This window comes from Cyprinus carpio, chromosome A4, assembly GCF_018340385.1.
Source record: "Cyprinus carpio isolate SPL01 chromosome A4, ASM1834038v1, whole genome shotgun sequence".
Classification (NCBI taxonomy): domain Eukaryota; kingdom Metazoa; phylum Chordata; class Actinopteri; order Cypriniformes; family Cyprinidae; genus Cyprinus; species Cyprinus carpio.
In genome coordinates this window covers 21,020,919-21,040,339 of record NC_056575.1, presented here as the reverse complement: position 1 = coordinate 21,040,339, position 19,421 = coordinate 21,020,919, and the positions used below count along the sequence as shown (strand labels likewise).

Here is a 19,421-nt window from a genome sequence, read left to right as displayed (position 1 = left end):
TGCTCCGTATCATAGGCAGCGGAACTACTGTTTGCTTGCACCTGAGCAGCAAAAAAGGAAGAAAAACATGAGAGCTGTGTACAAATGTTAGGTGCATGGACTCCGAAGTGCGATTTTGTAGTGTGAATGTTTGAAGTGCGAACTGAAGACACCTGTCCAAACTGAAGTGTGGTGTGGACTCTGAAGTGCGGATGTGAAGTGCGATTGCATCACAGCGTCATGACGTAAACTGTCCCAAAGTCAGAATGCGCACTTCGAAGACCGCATTTGAAGTGCGAATGCGTCACTGCGGCGCGACGAAGGCTGACGAGTTTCAAAAGCAACTTCAAATGCGCCCTTCATTTCCCATGAAAATGAAGTGTACATCTTATGGACACTTCGCACCCTACTATATCCCAGAATCACTTGCGTGCATATTACGAAGGTGTTTATATTCAGAGGCAGGTGAGAGTTCTGTGGAGGACTTCACATTGAAATGTAAGTATTTATGTTTTTCATTTACTCAAGTACCTAGCGAAAGTGTTTAAAGCCAGGTTTTTGTTAACATAAAGCCCACAAACAATAAGACAACCACTATATGAAAGAATGGTCTTTCCCTTTGTTGTGTTTTTTTAAAGTGCTGTCATGCAAGAGATGTCTACAAATGTTTTAACCAAACTTCAGTATTTTGTCTGCATGTCCTGCTGTGTCATATTTTCTAATGTTAAGATTGCAAACCTGTTTTTTACACTGTTAAGTGTTTCCATTTTCTTTTGTTTTAATACTATTCTGGAGAAAGTGAGCATGTGTTTTTGTTGTTAACAGGCAAGGTTTATTTGTGAAGTGTCCTGAGACAGGTGAGGGAGCGAGTGGACAGGGAGGACATCAAACTCAAACAAAAACATTCTTCATTAGCCAAGAGAAAACAGTGGGAAAAAATGAGTACATAACAGTTTTTCCCATATATATTTTTTAAATGTCATTGTCAATGAAACAACCTAATATCTGTAGTTTATTTTTGTGATGCAAGTTAAAAATGAAATGCATAAATTGTATACATTATTCATTTTTTGTGTAATTTATTCGGAAATAAGCCTGAGTATTTTCTGTACATTTTTGTATTTTTGTTTTGCATATTCACGTGTAAATAAAAGAAAAGTGCTTATGTACATTGTTTTTTTTAATGTAGCTTATGATTTTTTACACAAAACATTATTTTATATGTTTATTTGTTTGTCTTGTAAATACTTTTTTTACACATTAAAACAAATTGTTCTATACATAATAGAAATTACTTTTTACAACAGCTTAGGTTTAACATCAGAAAAACAGCATCAGTTTGTTGTTCTATCTGCCTCTATGTGTTCTGGGATCTTCAGGAGGTGAATCTCTTGGTGAATGGCCAGCACCTCCTCAGAGACTCGGAGGACGATGCGGTGACAGTGGAACGAGGCACATGTCAAACACTCTGGAGACCATCTGTATGATGTACCGCTGGCAGACAGAAGAGAAACATCAGAGTCTGGATCTTGGCACACCATCACTGTTGCCGTTCACTTCCCAGTAGATCCAGCAGCACAGTCAGGGTCTCCCTGCTCAGAACAAAACCATTAAACACCTGTCCAGCGCTGCCACATTCAGCTTTATCCTGCAGGACAGGGGTTTGGTATGATTTAGGGAAAGAAGGAAAAGAGAAATTGTTTAGAGCTATGTATAATTAGTACAAGAAATATTGACATATTTTAGAAAACTACTTTTAGTAACTACCATACAACATTGGGGAAAAACTACTACTCATATTTATAACTTTAGCTCAAGGGATAGTTCACTAAAAATATAAATTACAAACCTGGAGCAACTGAAGGGTGAGTAAATGATTACACAATTATCATTTTTGGCTGAACTATCCTTTAAGTGAAAGTATTAACTTGCATACTCTAATATACTTAAGGTATTGAGAGTAAAGGTATGTGCAGTATTGTCTTAAAAATTATTTGTCAGGATGGTTTTACATTAATAATACTGCTGCACTTATATGTATGTTGCAGTTTACTTCTAAATATGTTCAAGGTTATGAAATGTAAAGTTGCTGGACATTAAGCTGTACTATGCTCTATTTATTTTTAAATAGTTTTATTTTTATGGTTAACTGCCTAAAAAAATACGGGTTGCAAACCTGTCTACATATGGTCAAGACAATAAACTACATAAAATTGCACCTTTGTAAGATATCAGTCAGCATTTGAACTGCTATGTGTGTATTTTGTAGTTTTTTGTATGTATCATTAACTTACATTATTCAAGTAAGCTCCAAGCCAGTACCTGCAGTTAAAGTTGTAATCCGACAAGGATCGCAGCAAACCAGTGTAGTTTACCTGGCCTCGGTCTTGGCTAAGCCTGAGGTTCATCACAGTCTCCTCTATTATGAGTAAATCATAAAAACAAAAACGAGCAGTTCTGGCTCCACCTATCCTGGCAGGACTGTCCTCTCGTCAGCTCTCCTCTCGCACCGTTGCTATGCGACAGAGCGCTAATCGGAAACACCTGGTGACGGAATTAGGAAATCATGTGAAGGCGGAGCATCTCAAGCACTTCGGGGACCCTTCGTGCACTTCGGAGGTCTGGTCTTCGAAGTCCGTGGCCTTCGAAGTGTGCACACTCAACTTTGGGACACAGCTGAGGTGTCAGGCTTAAAAGTGCGGCCATGATGCACAGGAGCAGGTGGTTTTGCTAAATCGTTAGAAACAAAATCAAACATGACAGGACAATGATCTGAAAAAATAGCATCAGACACTAATACATTATCAATTGGCAACCCATAGGACAATACAAGATCCAATAAATGGCCATGTATTTGTGTGGATCCTGCAACATGTTGAATTAAATTAAAACCATCAATCAAATCTAAAAACTCTTTCACCATAGCTTTTGAAGGGCAACAGACATGTACATTAAAATCACCAACAATTAGAATCCTATCATAATTTGTCCTTATAACAGCAATAAAATCAGAAAAATCCTTAATAAAGTCCTGATTATGCTTTGGTGGCCGATATATCACCGCACACAGAACAGGATTTCGTGCACCCAGTTCAAAACAGCTTAGCTCAAATGAAGTAAAAGCCATTGACAATGGCTTACAATGTAAGCAACTCTTTAATATTGTGGCAATTCCTCCTCCACGTCCAGTCGTACGCGGTGTGTTAATAAAAGTACACGCGGGAGGTAACAGTTCCGAAAAGGCTATGGACTTACCCAGATTAATCCATGTTTCCATAATAAATAATAAATCCAATGAATGCGTAATGAAGAAATCCTTCAGAATAAACAACTTATTCATCACTGATCTTGCATTCACAAGCACACACCTAGTTGAAGCCTGGACCTGGTTAGCTGCCGAAACTACCCGGCTCAGTGGCTGGAAATGGCCTGGGTTCACTCCACGTAGCCGAGCTCAGCAATGGCGCACAGCAAAACACTCATCCAGATTACCGACAACAGGGACCAAAAAGCTGCCAACAGGAGCGAAAAAACGCAGAGATATCAGGCGATAAAAACAAACCTCGTACTCCTGAGGGAAACTTGCGTAAGACCACACCAAATTTGGAGAAAGTGCTAACCAGGATTTCAGCCTGACTAGCCTACCGAAGCAGAGCCTTCAGGTGGAGCAGGTGCTCTGGTATATCAGCCAGATAAAAAGGGGGCGACTTTGAAGATCCCTTGTTGTTATATTCAGCACACGAATCCACCAAAACTTTAATATTTAAGAGCTCTATACGATAATACGTCCGCAGAGAGTCAGTGGCCCTGATGATATTTAATAAAAACAGTATAAAACTAGCAACAGCCAGGAGAGCCAAATGGCGAACCAGCCACGCCGGCGCCATTTTTTTTTTTAAAGATGATGATCAGCTGGTTCAGGTGTGTTTAATTAGGGTTGGAGGAGCTAAACTCTGCACCCAGGACTGACCTGGCCCATCTTTGTTATTGATTGAATGTGAAAGTAAAACGGCCTTTAGGTGGTGGCAAATTACTGTCTTTACAAGTGAGTCATTCGTTCAAATTCCTCGTTCAAATCGGGAATTCTTTGATGAAACCCTGTTGTGTTGCTCGGAGAAGATCGTCGTTCAAGGTGCCAGGTCTAGAGGTAACGTTTAACGTTATAAATGTGAATGTGATTGATCGTCAGACAGCCACAACTGTAACATGTCATCGTTAGTATGACAAATTTAATGATAGGGGATTGCCAGGTAGAAGTATGTACGGTGACAGGACGAGTTGCAGGCACACATACAGTTTAACGGTATCCTGCCACGGTAAGATTTTTGCCAGCTGAGCTGGCGTTATCTTACCCTGTACGAGTGACCATCAGTAGCCAACCATGAGTCGCATTGGAGTACCGTCAGCTCCCCTCTTCGGTTGATTGGCTAAAGGAGGAGCTGTCAATCTAGAACTAGTGGACCAATGACGACGCTTAATCCTGGCCTAATTTACATGAAACTCAAACTGCAACATTTGGAAAAGAATGTGCAGAAGGTGGAAAGAAGAGCGAAGCGTATTTTACTTACAAAAGAGTAAAATATGGGCAGAAAATGTAAGAGAGCACAAAGTACAGAGAAATAAAACCAAGGAAAACATAAGTTTGTTTTGTGCAATATAATTTTTAATGTGTTTAAAGTTTTTATTCATGTTTGCTATATTTTTATTCACGCTTATTTTATTTTGATCCGTGACCATGTTGTTTGCTATTCTGATCATTTTGTTTTCATTTTTTCAGTTTGTGCAAATATTTTTATTCACACTTATTATTTTTTGATCTGTGGCCGTAATACTTATGATCGGATATTTATCCCATACAATCATCCCTACATGATCTTAGCACTTTTTTGACTTGTACTTTATGCAACTGCATATGTTTATGCATACTTCAGTGTTACGGGTCTGCGTATTTATACATTGTACAGGTGCTGGTCATATGCTTAGAATATCATCAAAAAGTTGATTTATTTCACTAATTCCATTTAAAAAGTGAAACTTGTATATTATATTTATTTATTACAGACAGACAGATATATTCCAAATGTTTATTTCTTTTAATTTTAATGTTTATAACTGACAACTAAGGAAAATCCCAAATCTCAGAAAATTAGAATATAACTTAAGACCAATACAAAGAAAGATTTTTAAAGAAAGAATATTTCTTTTAGGGGAGCAGATGTACAACCAGGCTGAAGTCACATTCAGGAAGAAATTACTACATTAAGCAGAAGAAAATGAGAGGGAAGTAGCAAGGTTGCTCATCACTGCCAGATGACTGACACCCATTCATAATATGGAGGACTTCATTCAACCCAACAAACTTTCCTCACGTTATAAAAGCAGTAAAAGCAGTGGCAGGATTTAGTGAGGAGGCAAACACTTACAAGATTCCCATCACTGGCACTGAAGCTTGGACACAGCTTGGTGAAGATTGCCAACTCTGTGGAATGCAATGCACTGATGTCAGGACGCGACACGGCTGCAGAGTCTGCACGAAACTTCAGACGTTTATATGAAAGCAAATGGAATGAGGTAGTGTCTGCAGCTGCACTGACTACTCTGGGTGAAGCTAAATGGAATAAGCCACAAGTTCTACCATTTACAGATGATGTCAAAACACTGCACTCATTTTTGAACTCAAAACAGCAGGAATATGTGGATGCCCTACAAGAAAAACCAAATGGCAAAAACTTTGCCAATCTTTGCAAAGTCATGCTAACACAGATCATTATTTTTAATAGATGAAGAGAGGGTGAAGTTTCCAGGATGAATATTCAATCTTACACGTCTAGAGACCAGGCACCAATGCACAAAGATATCGAAAGCTTTGAGAACTCCAGGGTAAAGGATTAGATGGTATAACAATAGATCCACAAGGTAAATATAATTGTGTAATATGCAATTTAATACAATCGGTAATCATGATTAATTGTATTTCACAATAATGTATATTCTGTAGAGTATTAGGAGTGTTGTCAATATTTCCTAAAATATCAAACATTGGGTACTTTATTTTGTTGTGCTTTTTTTGTAGTGAATGAAATTTTATTTAGCGGCCGGTTTTTTGGTTTTTTTTGAGATAATTTTTATGGAAGTGCGCCCGCGTGCAGACTACATTGTAATCATTCGCTATCATGTCATTTGTGTGGAAGTATTTCAAAATCTGTGCGCAGGACACGGGCAGCCGTTCAGCACTGGAAGTTGCAGGGCTACATGTCTGAGGCACAGATAGCAGGAAGTGAACAGCTGTTGGTGTACTGCCGCACAAATAAGAGCCCCTTTCCTGCGCTCATGAAGCTGCGCGAGCGTACTGTACCTGTCCGCGCCCCTACACAATCGGAGACACTGAACACAAGTAGACCGTGAAGAGATGTTCAGCTCAACTTCTTGAATGTTGTTTGAGTGTGACAAAACTGAAATGCTTTTTTTGTTTGTTTTGTACAGTAGAACTTGCATACACATTTGAAAAAGCCGGAAGTCTGTATAGGAACGTCAGTTTTGTATAGGATGATTATTTTTATTTTACCTTAAAATTACATTGACTTAATTTGATTTAAAAATCACCTGCTGTAGCACACTGAAAAAAAAGTGTTTCATTGATCCAATTGAAAAACATTTAAGGTAATTTAAGGTAATGATTCTCATCTATATTTTTGTACTTTTTAACTTCATTGGTTAAAGTAAATAGATGTGTATATTTGAATTATTATTTTTTTTTTTTTTTTATGAATGAAACACTTTGCATCTTTGTTTTATTCGCACCAACATTATTTGATTTTAACATTTTGGAATAATTTATTTATGTAGTAGCATACTTTTATTTAGTCTCACTGGTAAAGACCTTTTTTTTTTATTTAAAACCAAATTTAAAAAATAAAACAAATACTGAATGCTGATTAAGAAACCTCTTATTGAATGTGTGTTGATTGCATATATGCATTTAGCAGACGTATTTATCCAAAGTGACTTACAGTGCATTCAGGCTAACATTTTTATCTAACTGTGTTCCCTGGGAATCAACCCACAACCTTGCACTGATAAAGCAATGCTCTCTACCACTTGAGCCACAGGAACACTTTTGTATTGTTTGGATTGTAGAACTATGCAGTTGTTGCCTTTAATTTCACATGGTTACAGTTAATCTTTTCATTTAAGGCCAGTTCTATGTAGTTTCAACCCAATTCAAAAACAAAAGCTAAATGCTGATGTCTGTACCATGTATGTTTGTATTGAATGTAGGCTACTTACTGTGCAGTTACTGCCATTATTTCAGATGGTTACAGTTATTGTTTTCAATAGCCAAAAGCCAGTTTGGCCTATTAAATACCAAATAAACATCTTGCATACTTTCCTTCTTTCTTGTTTGTTGCTTGAAAAAACAAAACAATTGGAAATCGGGGGTATCGGAATCGGCCCATTTTTTTTGTAAAAAAAAAATCGGTATCGGAATCGGCCATGAAAAATCATGATCGGTGCATCCCTAATTTTAATACAGAAGCAATGTAGTAGAAGTTAAGCTTCACAAATTTTTGTAACAGGCCACATCGAGAGAAAATGAAGTAGAAATGGTGTGATAGTGGCATTCAAGAACTTTAATGCTTTTGTCCTTAATTAGATAAAATGGATGTGTCGAGCAACAGTTCCAGTGATGAGGCAGAGAAACCGCAAACATTACGCTGCAGAAGACAAGAGTGTGAATGGTACATTCCAATTCTATACATTATTATTCCTCCAGCTCTGCCTCTACTCCATTACTCTGGATAATTCCGCTGGATAGGAAGTGTACATTTCAGCAATTGCATGAGTCACTGTGCTGTACTTTAGATAGTTGCTTTTTTTTTTCCACAATCAGCAGGCAACCTGCAAAGACGAGGGACCTCAAGACGAGGGGACACAACAGTTTCTTCAAAGAAAAACCCCCATGTCGTTCCAAATCCATAAAAGCTTCGTTCGTCTTCGGAACACAATTTAAGATATTTTGGATGAAAACCGGGAGGCTTGTGACTGTAGCATAGACTGGTCCAGGAAAGTATGAAAAGCATTGTCAGAATAGTCCATCTGCCATCAGTGATTAGTGATGGTTTTCAGTCAGACGTGATGTTTTCCACTCTTCAAAACCGAAGCGTAAATACGAAACTAAAAAATGCATCCTTGTGTTGCGGCTGATACAGAAGAGTGTATGCCGCCTGCGTACAACTTAGATTTGTGAAAATGGTGCTACGCTGATTTGGAGAGACGAATTGTTAAAAAAGTAATTATTTTTGTTTTCTTCGTGTACAAAAAGTATTCTCGTCGCTTCATAACGTTACGGTTGAACCACTGATGGCAGATGGCATTTATGAACGCATAGTCATGTTTTGTAAATGATTAGTTCACCACTAACTAATCATTTATAAATGACTTACAACTGAACATTTTTATATAAAGTGTTACCCAAAATTTTGTTAAGGCATCAGTTCCAGGGACCCCAGTTCCATTGCCTAACATTCAGTGTTTTCACATGTTGTTTTTTTATTATTTGTTTCTACAATTAGGATGCTGTTTCATAATAAATCATACGCAGATGTCGAGTTCCTGGGAAGATGGACTGTGTTTCATGCCTGTTGGCCGAACCTGAGGCAGTGAAAAACAGTGATAGTTTTAAATTATTGTGTTATAAACTTTATGCTGTTATATCAAACTTTATGCTGTTATATCAAACTTGAGTTTAAGGCTTTCATAATGGCCTCTTTGAGCTTCATAATGGCCTCTTTGAAGCAAAAAAATTTAAAAAACAACACTGAATGTTTTCACATGCTTGTTTGTGTCTGCAATTAGGATGCTGTTTTTATAATAAATGTTGCTTGTTGCTACAGCAATAAAACCATTCCTGTGAATTTAGTAGTGGATCTATACTTCATGTAATAGGTTGCCCTTTGTTTCTATGATAAATACCTCGCTTTAGTGAGTGTCTGGAGAAGCACTATTTCTGAAAAACAAATAGCTTTTTTAGTGGGTGGTTTATTTCAGCATGTACTAAGAAATGCAGATCAGATGCACAGCTTTGCAATTGGCCACTGTGAAGGGTGTTTGTTTTATTGCGTTGTCTCCAGTCAAACTCTGTACTTCACAGCAAAACAGTTTTTTTAATCAGTATGATAATCTTGTACCAATATGTAGGTATGATTTAGACATCAGTGTATGTGTGTTTATATGTCCTGAAAGGTGATGAAATTAATATTTGTACTCATATGTAGGTTAAAAATCTGGTTGTGCAAAAATTTTTTAAATTAAAATCTTAAAAGATGACTTTCATAACAAGACCAGCACCCTAAAACTGTTTTCAGCTTGGCTCTAGCTGCTTTAAAAAGGGCATGTCCCCATATGTTGTATTTTTCATATGTGTTTTTGTTCAAAAAGCTTGGCTGATTTCTAGACTTTTCAAAGAGTAATGAGGACCCTTGGTATGGGAGGGCATGTCTCATAAAAAATAAAAACCATATAAAACCTTTTTCTCAGCATGTTTTAATAGCCAAAAGTGGTTTTCTCAAAAGTCTTTGTGTACCAAAAACCTGACGTATGTGTGTATCTGTGTGTCTGCCACTGCCCCCTATCTGTTTGTCGTGGTCCCTGCAATGCAGCGAACACAAGCGCGAGAAATTATACTCAACGCGCGAAATTAGACGACTGCGCATGCTCATATTAGCATTGCTCATTTTGATTGGCTGGATGGGAGAGAGCTTCGTGTCAACAGCTGATTCATTTTCCCGGGAGTTCTGGAAAAGCACGTTGTGGAGAACAGGTAAGAAATCAATTACCATTAATAGGTTCGAATGACAAGTATAGGTATGGTTATGGTATTTAGCAGACACTTTTGTCCAAAGCAACATACAAATAACAACAATACAAAGTTGAGACTTAACAGTATAAAACGGGTCATTCCACGAAATCAGGGCCTTTTCAAAATTAAAAAATAAAATAAGTTTAATCGATTTGTTTTAAATATCCATGAAATGAAGACAGCTTAAAAGGACAAGAAATTGTATTGCGCCATCTCAGGCTGTGTATTTTTTATTTATTTTATGAGTACTTATCTACCTTATGTTTTGATATTTTTGTCATGCCTGTTACAGACACATGCGTTATTATACAATAGCTTTAATTAGAACTATGTTATAGTTTTCACATATATGAGCAGTATTTTAGTCCCTCTTTTCACTTGGATTGTTTCAAAATTTTGATTTTTTTTTTTTTTCTTACATTTGTCATTCAAATGACCAAGAACTTATCAATTTTTTGAGGGTGATCACATGTCCAATTAAGAAAAAAATATAAATATTTTTTACAAGAGAGATATTAAAAGTAGGGGTCAAAAATACAATTTAGAGAGGGTTACAATGGAAAAACTTGGAAGGCCATTACAAATATAATTTTTATAATTTTTATTAAATTAATAACAGTAACAGGACTGACTAGAGTAACAGGGATGAAAGGATGCATTCTTCGGTATACTCTGCGCATATTTGCTTACATAATATTGTAAAGTTTTACCTTTTTAAATTGCATTATATTGTTTTGCACTCTTATAGTTGTATTAGTGAAGCACAATACATTTCTAAGAGATCTAAAGCCCGTTTTCACAGACAGGGTTTAGACTAAGTCAGGGTTAGGCCTTAGTTCAATTAGGACATTTAAGTAGCTTTTATAAACGTGCCTTAGAAAAATATATTACTGGTGTGCATCTTGAGACAAAACAATGGCACTGACATATTTTAAGATCTGTCAGTGCAAGTCTTTTTCAGTTAAAACAGCTCAGACATGCATTTTAGTCTGGGACTAGCTTAAGCCTTGCCTGTGAAACCGGGAGCTAATGTTTTCGGGTATTGAAATTGGACCCTTGTGTCCATCTGTTTGTCTGTGTATGTCCCCTCACAGAACTTAAAATATATTGATATACTGACAGCAGGGAAATGTTATGTGAATGTTATGAAAGGATATGTTGACGTATGTAATTGTATATGTTCTCTAATTGACTGTAATCATGAAGTAAGTGGGTGAAGACGTAACATTACACAGGTGTGCAATCATCAATAAAATGGCCGACTGCCCTCTCTTGTGCGCGGAGTGCTGCAGGCTAAATGCCAGATAATGTCCTGAGTTGTAAGTCTTTTAAAATCCTTCGATTCGTCATGTATTTACCGGCTACCTAGCTCTAATTGAGATGGCAGCGCCAACAGGTTATGGGCCCAGTAAAGAGTTTGGGAACCGATGGAATCGTTTATGTTTCGACGGAGAGGAAAAGAATTATGAACTGTGGGAAACAAAGTTCCTGGCACATTTGCATCTTCTGGGTTTGAAATCCATCATATTGGGTGGAAGCCTCGGGTCGTGGATGATGAGGGTGCCAAGAGGAGGAAGACGACAGTAAAATGAAGAGGCATATGCAGTTCTGATCCAATTATTAGATGACAAGAGTATGTCACTTGTGATGAGAGAGGCTGCGGATGATGGCAGAAAGGCATTACAGATTTTGAGAATATCACTACGCTGGTAAGGGGAAGCCACGTGTGTGAATTAAGTTTGTATACGGAGTTGACATCTCTCAGAAAGGTGTAAATGAAACCGTTACAGATTACATTATTCGTTGCAGAGACTGCAATTACCGCATTGCGGGAATGCTGGGGAGAGACTTTTGAGCGATGATTTATTGACTGCCATGATTCTAAAGGGTTTGCCCGAATACTTTCATAACCACTTCTCTATTTGTATTACGCAGAGTGAAAAACTAACATTTGCCTGACTTTAAAGCAAAAACTGAGGAGCTATGAAAGCAGACTCGCACGGTGCATTGCTAGTTTCGTCGAGAGGACAGCATAATGAAAATTCAAGGAAGGGACAATTGGTGTATGAGACTCACCTGTTACAATTGCGGCCAGAAGGGTCACAAAGCCGCGGAGCACTGCACAGCGTGGTTGCTGGGGGACACTGGGAACGGAGACAATGGTGTAGTTTCTGCTAAAAGCACCTCACATAAAGAGTGCACTGTCGTTTCCCCCCTTAGCTTCCTTTTCCTCCAGGAAGAAAGCGAGATAAAGTGAAGCAAAACTGTGGACGAAGAGTGAGAGGAGGATCACACATTTGCGTTTATGGTGGAGCCAGGTGAATAAAGTTCCCGGTTGGTGGAGTGGAAATGAAAGGTCCTCTCATGGTCTGGATTCTGTGAGCTTAATCAAACATATCGTTTACGGACATTGAGAATTCGTGGATTTCGATTTAAGTTTCAAGCCACAGAGCCACATTCTCGGAGAGCGGCTTGATGGAGAACGGGCCAGTGGAATCGCGTTGAAGAAGGTACCGTCTAAATTGCGTTTGAGAAATAGCAATGGTCGCATAGTGCCCCGACATTGATGTTGACGGATGGCACTTTATGTGCCATCATTTTCTCAAGACATCTTTTCTGTGAAAGCGGCAATTTCACACGGAGCAACAGTAATCTTCAAAGAGGGACAGAACCGACTCATTCACAAAAATGGTACAACTTTTGATATTCATATGTATGATAGACTGTTTTATTGAAAGTACTGTTGCTAATGAGATTGATGAGTGTAAACGCGTGCTATGATATTCAGACATGGCATGAAATACTGGGTCATTGTAATTATGATGATGTGTTAAAGTTGGAGAATGTTACAGAAGGGATGAAAATTAGAGGTAAAATTGACAGATCCAATTTGAAATGTGAAGTGTGTGTAAAAGGCAAATTTGCTCAGCACAAGAAATAGAGATCTAGATGAGAAAGCAAAAGATGTATTTGCACTTGTTCATGCAGATCTGGCTGGTCCTATAGAACCAGCAGGAAAAGATGGTTTCAGATTTGCCTTAGCATTCACAGATGACTATTCAGGAGCTGTGTTTACCTATTTTTTTGAAGAACAAAAGTGACACTGCCGTAGCCACTGAGAAATTCATTGCTGATGTTGCACCATATGGTAAGATTAGATGTATAAGATCAGATAATGGAACAGAATTTACATCTTCCGTATTTATTTCAGTCATTGCTCAGCAAGAATGCTATTAGACATGAAACCCCTCAGCTCCTTATTCACCCCATCAAAATGGGACAGCTGAAAGAGCTTGGAGGACTTTGTTTGAAATGGCAAGATGTATGCTAATTGAGAGTAAATTACCAAAGGAGTTGTGGACATATGCGGTACAAACCGCTGCTATAATTAAAACTGTTGTTATAATAGACGTCTGGGACAAACTCCATACTACCTGATAACTGGAAAAAAAAAGCCTGATCTATCCAAAATGAGAGTGTTTGGGTTAGAGTGTTATGCGTACAAGTATGACAAGAAAAAGTTGGATGCGCGATGTGACAAGGGTATATTTGTTGGTTATGACAAAAATAGCCCTGCTTATCTTGTTTTCTATCCAGACACAGGGAGAGTACTTAAGAGTAGACTGGTGAAGTTTGTCACAAAAAGTACAAATGAAAGGGATACTCAGACAGTGGAGGATGTGGATGAATATTTGTAATACCGGAAGGAGGTTGAAACCTTAGTACCAAAACTAGACAGGACTAAAGTAATTCCACAAGAAATGGAAAGTTGAGGGTGAAGTCAGTACAAAGAGTGAAAAAGAGAGTGATCTAGGTACTAGATATCCAAAAAGAGAAAGAAGACCCCTCAGTACTTTGCAGACTATGATTATGAAGTTAAAGATGATGCAGATCAGCCATTGACTATTGACTATTTGCTATCGTGTTGCATGTGATGCTCCCAGGACACTGAAGGGAAGCCTTGGGCTCTTTAAAATCAGAGCAGTGGGTTGAAGCTATGGAGGATGAGATGAACTCTCTGAAAGAGAATAATACTTTCACATTAACAACCCTACCAGAAGGTAAACAGGAAGTAGGGGGAAGATGGGTTTATGCTATAAAGGAAAATCCTGATGGGAGAGTATATAAAGCCAGTATGTGGCAAAGGGTTATAGTCAAGTGGCAGGTATTGATATAATGAGACATTTTTCACCTACTGCCGATATAACTTCAGTACGTGTTTTGATGCAGCTTGCAGCACAATATAATTTTAATTTACATCAGATGGATGTTAAAACTGCATATCTGCATGCTCCTATAGATTGTGAAATTTATATGAAGCAACCTGAAGAATTTGAAGTTGAGTCAAAAACAGGAGAAGAATTGGTATATAAGCTCAATAAATCACTGTATGGTCTGAAACAATCAGGACGAAATTTGGAACAGGATGTTGCATGATTTCTTAATTGAAAATGATTTTGTTCAAAATTCAGCAGATTGTGTTTACAGTAAACAAACTGACAAAGAAAGAGTCATACTGATTATTTGGGTTGATGATCTTCTCATTGCAGCGAGTAATGATCAAATACTCAGAGATGTGAAGGAAATTAAATTCAAAGATCTGGGAAAACTTCGACATTTCTTAGGCATTGACTTTACGCAAGAACATGGTAAAGTAAAAATGAATCAGGAAAGATACATTTTAAAAATTTTGGAGAGATTTGATATGACTCACTGCAAACCAAGATCAACCCCATGTGAAATCAAAGTAAAATTTGACAATGATGGTGAACCTGTTGAACTAAAGAGGTATCGAGAAGTGATTGGCAGTTTAATCTATATGATGACAAGTACTCGCTCCGATTTGAGCTTCATTGTTAGTAAATTGTCACAATATCTAAGGGCACCAAAAGAACAACATTGGGTGGCTGCTAAACATGTGTTGAGGTATTTGAAAGGTACAGCAGACTTGGAATTATTTTATAATAGAAGTGATGTAAATCTTGAACTTGTGGCTTATAGCGATGCAGACTGAATGACAGGCATAGTATTACTGGATACTGTTTCAGTTTGTCTAAGAATGGGCCTGTTATTACGTGGAAGTCTAAGAAACAACAAACTGTTGCTTTATCCACATGTGAAGCCGAATATATGGCTTTATCAGCTACTGCGCAAGAAAGCTTGTATCTGACCAATCTAATCAAATGGAATGGACAATGTACTTGATATGCACCAGTGACTATTTTTTGAGGACAATCAGGGTGCCATTGCACTTACAAAGAATCCGGTGTGTCGACAAAGGGAGTAAGCATATTGACGTAAGGTATCATTTATGTCCGATCTGTACTGAATGATGGCAAAATAATTCTTCATTATGTCCTACAGTTGATATGGTGGCAGACATTTTAACAAAATCTGTGTCTAAAGTTAAAATGGATAAATTTATGTGTTTTTTTTATTTGGATTGTGAAGAATTATCTAAATGCATGTATGTGATGCACTGTGTTTATATTCTGTCAATTTAAGAAACAAGTGGGGGTGTTGACGTATGTAATTGTATATGTTCTCTAATTGACAGTAATCATGAAGTGGGTGGAGTAACATACACAGGTGTGCAATCATCAATAAAATGGCCGCTGCTCTCTTGTGCGGGTGTGCAGGCTAAACGCCAGATAATGTCTGAGTTGTAAGTCTTTTAATCCTTCGTCTGTATTACCGGTTACCTAGCTCTAATTGAGATGGCAGCGCCAAAAGGATAGAACTCAATTGAAACTGTTTGAATATCCATGCTATTAGTGAGATGAAAAGTAGTGAAGTTGTGTTGTTGTTTAAATTTTTGTTCTTAATTTCCTCAGCAAATTCTGGCATGCCACGGAGAACTACTCCCCTTCAGGATGCCATTAGTCACATCCTTGCAAATATACAAATATATTAATCCAGTTAAAGGTGAGTGACTTTGACACACTGCAGGCTAGGCTGACGGGGTTACACGTCACTGGTCCTTGAATTGATATTATGACCAGTGGTTTTCAGTCTATGACCTATTAATTGTACAAACATCAATATAAATTAAAGTTGTAAAAAGTATTTTAATAATATTTTAGTTAATAGTGGGTCTGTCTGTTGCTGTATTCTACACTTGGACATAATTGAAAAAAAAAGCACAACGTTGCATAGTAGTGATTTATAGGAATAATTGATTATGATTATTTGCAGTGCTGAGTTGAATCCAGTGGATAGTCTGCTACCCCTGTGTCTCTAATAAGGTTGTGTCTGCAGGTCGTGGTATTTTCACTTTAGCTGTTTTCAATCAAGGAGACTTTGTGGTGGAGTATAGAGGGGAGCTCATTGATGCAGCTGAAGCTGAACATAGACGTAAACTGTACCACAATGCATGTTCGATCTTCATGCTTTGATTTCAAATGGAAGTGGAAGACATGGTGGTAGGTTCAGAATGACTAATATGTTTAGATTTCTATAGTGAGAAGTCAGGATTTCTGAAGTAAAGAACTTATCAACTATGCATCGAACAACTTTACTTGTATTGGATGTTGCCATTAGTGTAGTTGCTTACAAGTTAAAGTACAATTCAAAAGCGTGTCATTATAAACATCTGTTTAGTGCATGATGTTTGTAAATTTGCAGTATTGATGGAGCACTTGAAGATGGGTCATTTGGGCGACTGGTAAACGATGAGCACAAGGCACCAAATTGCAGAATGAAGTTGATTTGCAAGAAAGGAAGCCACATGGCTTGCCTTTGCTTCACTGAAGGAAATTACGGCAGGAACTGAAATCACTTATGACTATGGTGGGAAAGAATGGCCCTGGCGTAAAGAGGTGGGTCATTTTGATTTTTTTCCTGTGAATTGGTGTCAAGGTTTAAAGCCTATACATCTAGACATCTTGATAACAATGAAATCATCTCTGTCTTAAAAGCTACTGTGTGTTAAGCTGTGTGAGTTTCATGATGCCACAGAGATTACACAATACCTATCGCTTGTTAGTGCCAACAATTATAACCAAAAAACAGAAGTCACTTCTTGGTGGTATTCAATACGGTTTTCATTCAATCTTGTCAGGTTAATCTTGAACTGCATGACTCTCCCAGGTGATGCAAGCAAGCTTATCTGTATGTTTTGTCCTATATGTTTTATAGATTCCCCCTACTGCTGCCCAAGAGTCTATTAAAGACCGTTTCCAAGACCAAACCATGTCATCCACAGTCTCTATTGAAGGTCAGTGACTGTTTGACTTAATGTTTTACATTAGTTATGGTGGGCATATAAACGTATTGTGTCTATAAAGCATGTGAAGCAGTGATGGCGTGGTTGCTTCTAGAGTGATGCACAACTCCACCCTCCCTGGCCTTCCTCATATTCTTTCCTGTATTCTACAGAGACCAGAGAGAGACCAGAAGTCCAGTCCTGCAATATAACATCAGGCAGGTCTGCTTGTGAGGTGAGTTTGAATTTACCTTGGTTTTGAAATTGACCAGTGGTTAGAAGTACTGTGATGTTCCATGGAACACAATTTTCAGTGTTATAGTAAACATCTTGGAGCTGCAGTGGAAATGTCCTCTATTCAGTATGGATGGTCTTTTCTAACCACGGTGTCCCCCCAACACTGGTGTTTTTCTGAGTGTGCCACACACTGGGAGTTCAACAGTGGAAGACTCGGTTTGAGCATGGATGTCATTACAAGTCCAAAGGACAGTGTCCTTGCATACCTTGAGTTTGTCTGTGTCTCACACACAAGTGCACAGATGTTCAATTTGTACCTTTTTACCTTTATTTTTATACAAAATTACTTTTTTTTATTTTCTTACAATTGTTTTTATATTTCTTGCATTACTTAAATGGATAGTCCAGGGTTAATAAAAGCAAAACAGCAGGTAACACAAACCGATAGGGGAAGGAAACTCCATTTCAGTGTCATTTCCCTGCCCGGTTCAGTTAGCTGTAGCCTACAACTTCGGTCAGTGCTGTACCGATTATTCTCCTTCTTCCTAGCCACAGCACTGCCACCCCTAACAGCAAGGGAAGGGTTTATTAACCCTGGACTATCCATTTAAGTAATGCAAGAAATATAAAAACAATTGTAAGAAAATAAAAAAGAAGTAATTTTGTAAAAAAATAAAGGTAAAAAGGTACAAATTGAACATCTGTGCACTTGTGTGTGAGACACAGACAAACTCAAGGTATGCAAGGACACTGTCCTTTGGACTTGTAATGACATCCATGCTCAAACCGAGTCTTCCACTGTTGAACTCCCAGTGTGTGGCACACTCAGAAAAACACCAGTGTTGGGGGGACACCGTGGTTAGAAAAGACCATCCATACTGAATAGAGGACATTTCCACTGCAGCTGCAAGATGTTTAATGTATCTGTTCAACTTTTTATACACAGCAAAATAGTGCAAGCATCCCTTCTGGCCAACACTCCGTTTCAGAGCTTGGTGACCACGCCCATGACTTGGAACCCAATGTTTTCTCTACAGACTTATTCAGAGGTAAGTCCCTGCTTGAATAAGCAATGCCTGGTAAACACTGGGGTCTTGCAAAGCACTGTACCTTCATGTCCTGTGTTCTCTTCCACAGACACTCTGCTCTCAATTCTGTGTCTGTCATCCAGTCCCACACCAGACAGACCTGAGCATGAGGTTAGTTTGAATTCAGCTGTTTATTACGGGATGTATGAATGTTTCGTTTCGTAAATGATGTACAAATGTAGTTTCGTAAGGGACATATTTATCAGTTAATTACAGTTATACTGCAGGTACAGTCTGAAAATCTTTGTCAGTACAGATAGTCATCATTTAAATCCTAAATGGATTAACCATCTTGTTTATGCTACTAAAATTACCTATTGAAGGATGTATGAATATGACATGTCATTCCCACAAAAAAAAAAAAAAAAATTTTGCTGGAAAATTGAAATGTCCTTGGAAGTGCTTGGATTTTACTTTGAAGACAGAAGAAACCCTGGTGTACCATTCTCTGAACAACAGGGGGTGACGAGGACTAACCATCCTTTAAAACCATCGGGAATCACTAGTGAGAAGTACTGGCTGCATCCGAGTCTTTAGGCAGCTAACTCGCTGAGTATCAGGCATTAGGTGCGTTCGACTTCACACAGCACTGTGCAAACCGATTGCAATCTGACTTGAAGCAGTGCATACCGGTTAGGAATTTTGTCCGACTTGAGACTGCACCGACGCCACATGACCGTCACGTGTGACATCAAAGTACCGCAAGAGTGTTTAGAAGAGTTTCTCCAGAGTGACTGCAGGAGCGCTGATGACGACACAACTGTTCACGATTGGCCAGATCTACCACATGACAACGATCACGTGTGTCGGGGTTTATTCAACATTTGCAGTTCTAATAATGGCCACAAATCTGTGTTTTTAGAATGGTAAAAGCTTTTTTAATGTTGTCGCACTGTTGTATTGAGTTACGTTATCATGCAACACCGATGAAAGAGTATATACCCCACCGTATTAGCATTTAAACAGTATATGATTGTAGAACTTTTATTCTTGAAAAATATGGCACCGTATTAAGCAGTATATAAAGCATCTGTTGCTCATGAAAACGTTTCTG

At 38.1% G+C, this 19,421-nt stretch overlaps 1 long non-coding RNA gene across 1 annotated transcript; it reads left to right on the top strand.

The window, feature by feature from the left end:
• Nucleotides 1-16,984: 16,984 nt before the first annotated feature.
• Nucleotides 16,985-18,328, top strand: LOC122140406. The gene is made up of 3 exons (XR_006157073.1): nucleotides 16,985-17,054; nucleotides 17,216-17,277; nucleotides 18,226-18,328. It is a non-coding gene; the product is annotated as an uncharacterized LOC122140406 (long non-coding RNA).
• The last annotated feature ends 1,093 nt before the right edge of the window (nucleotides 18,329-19,421 follow it).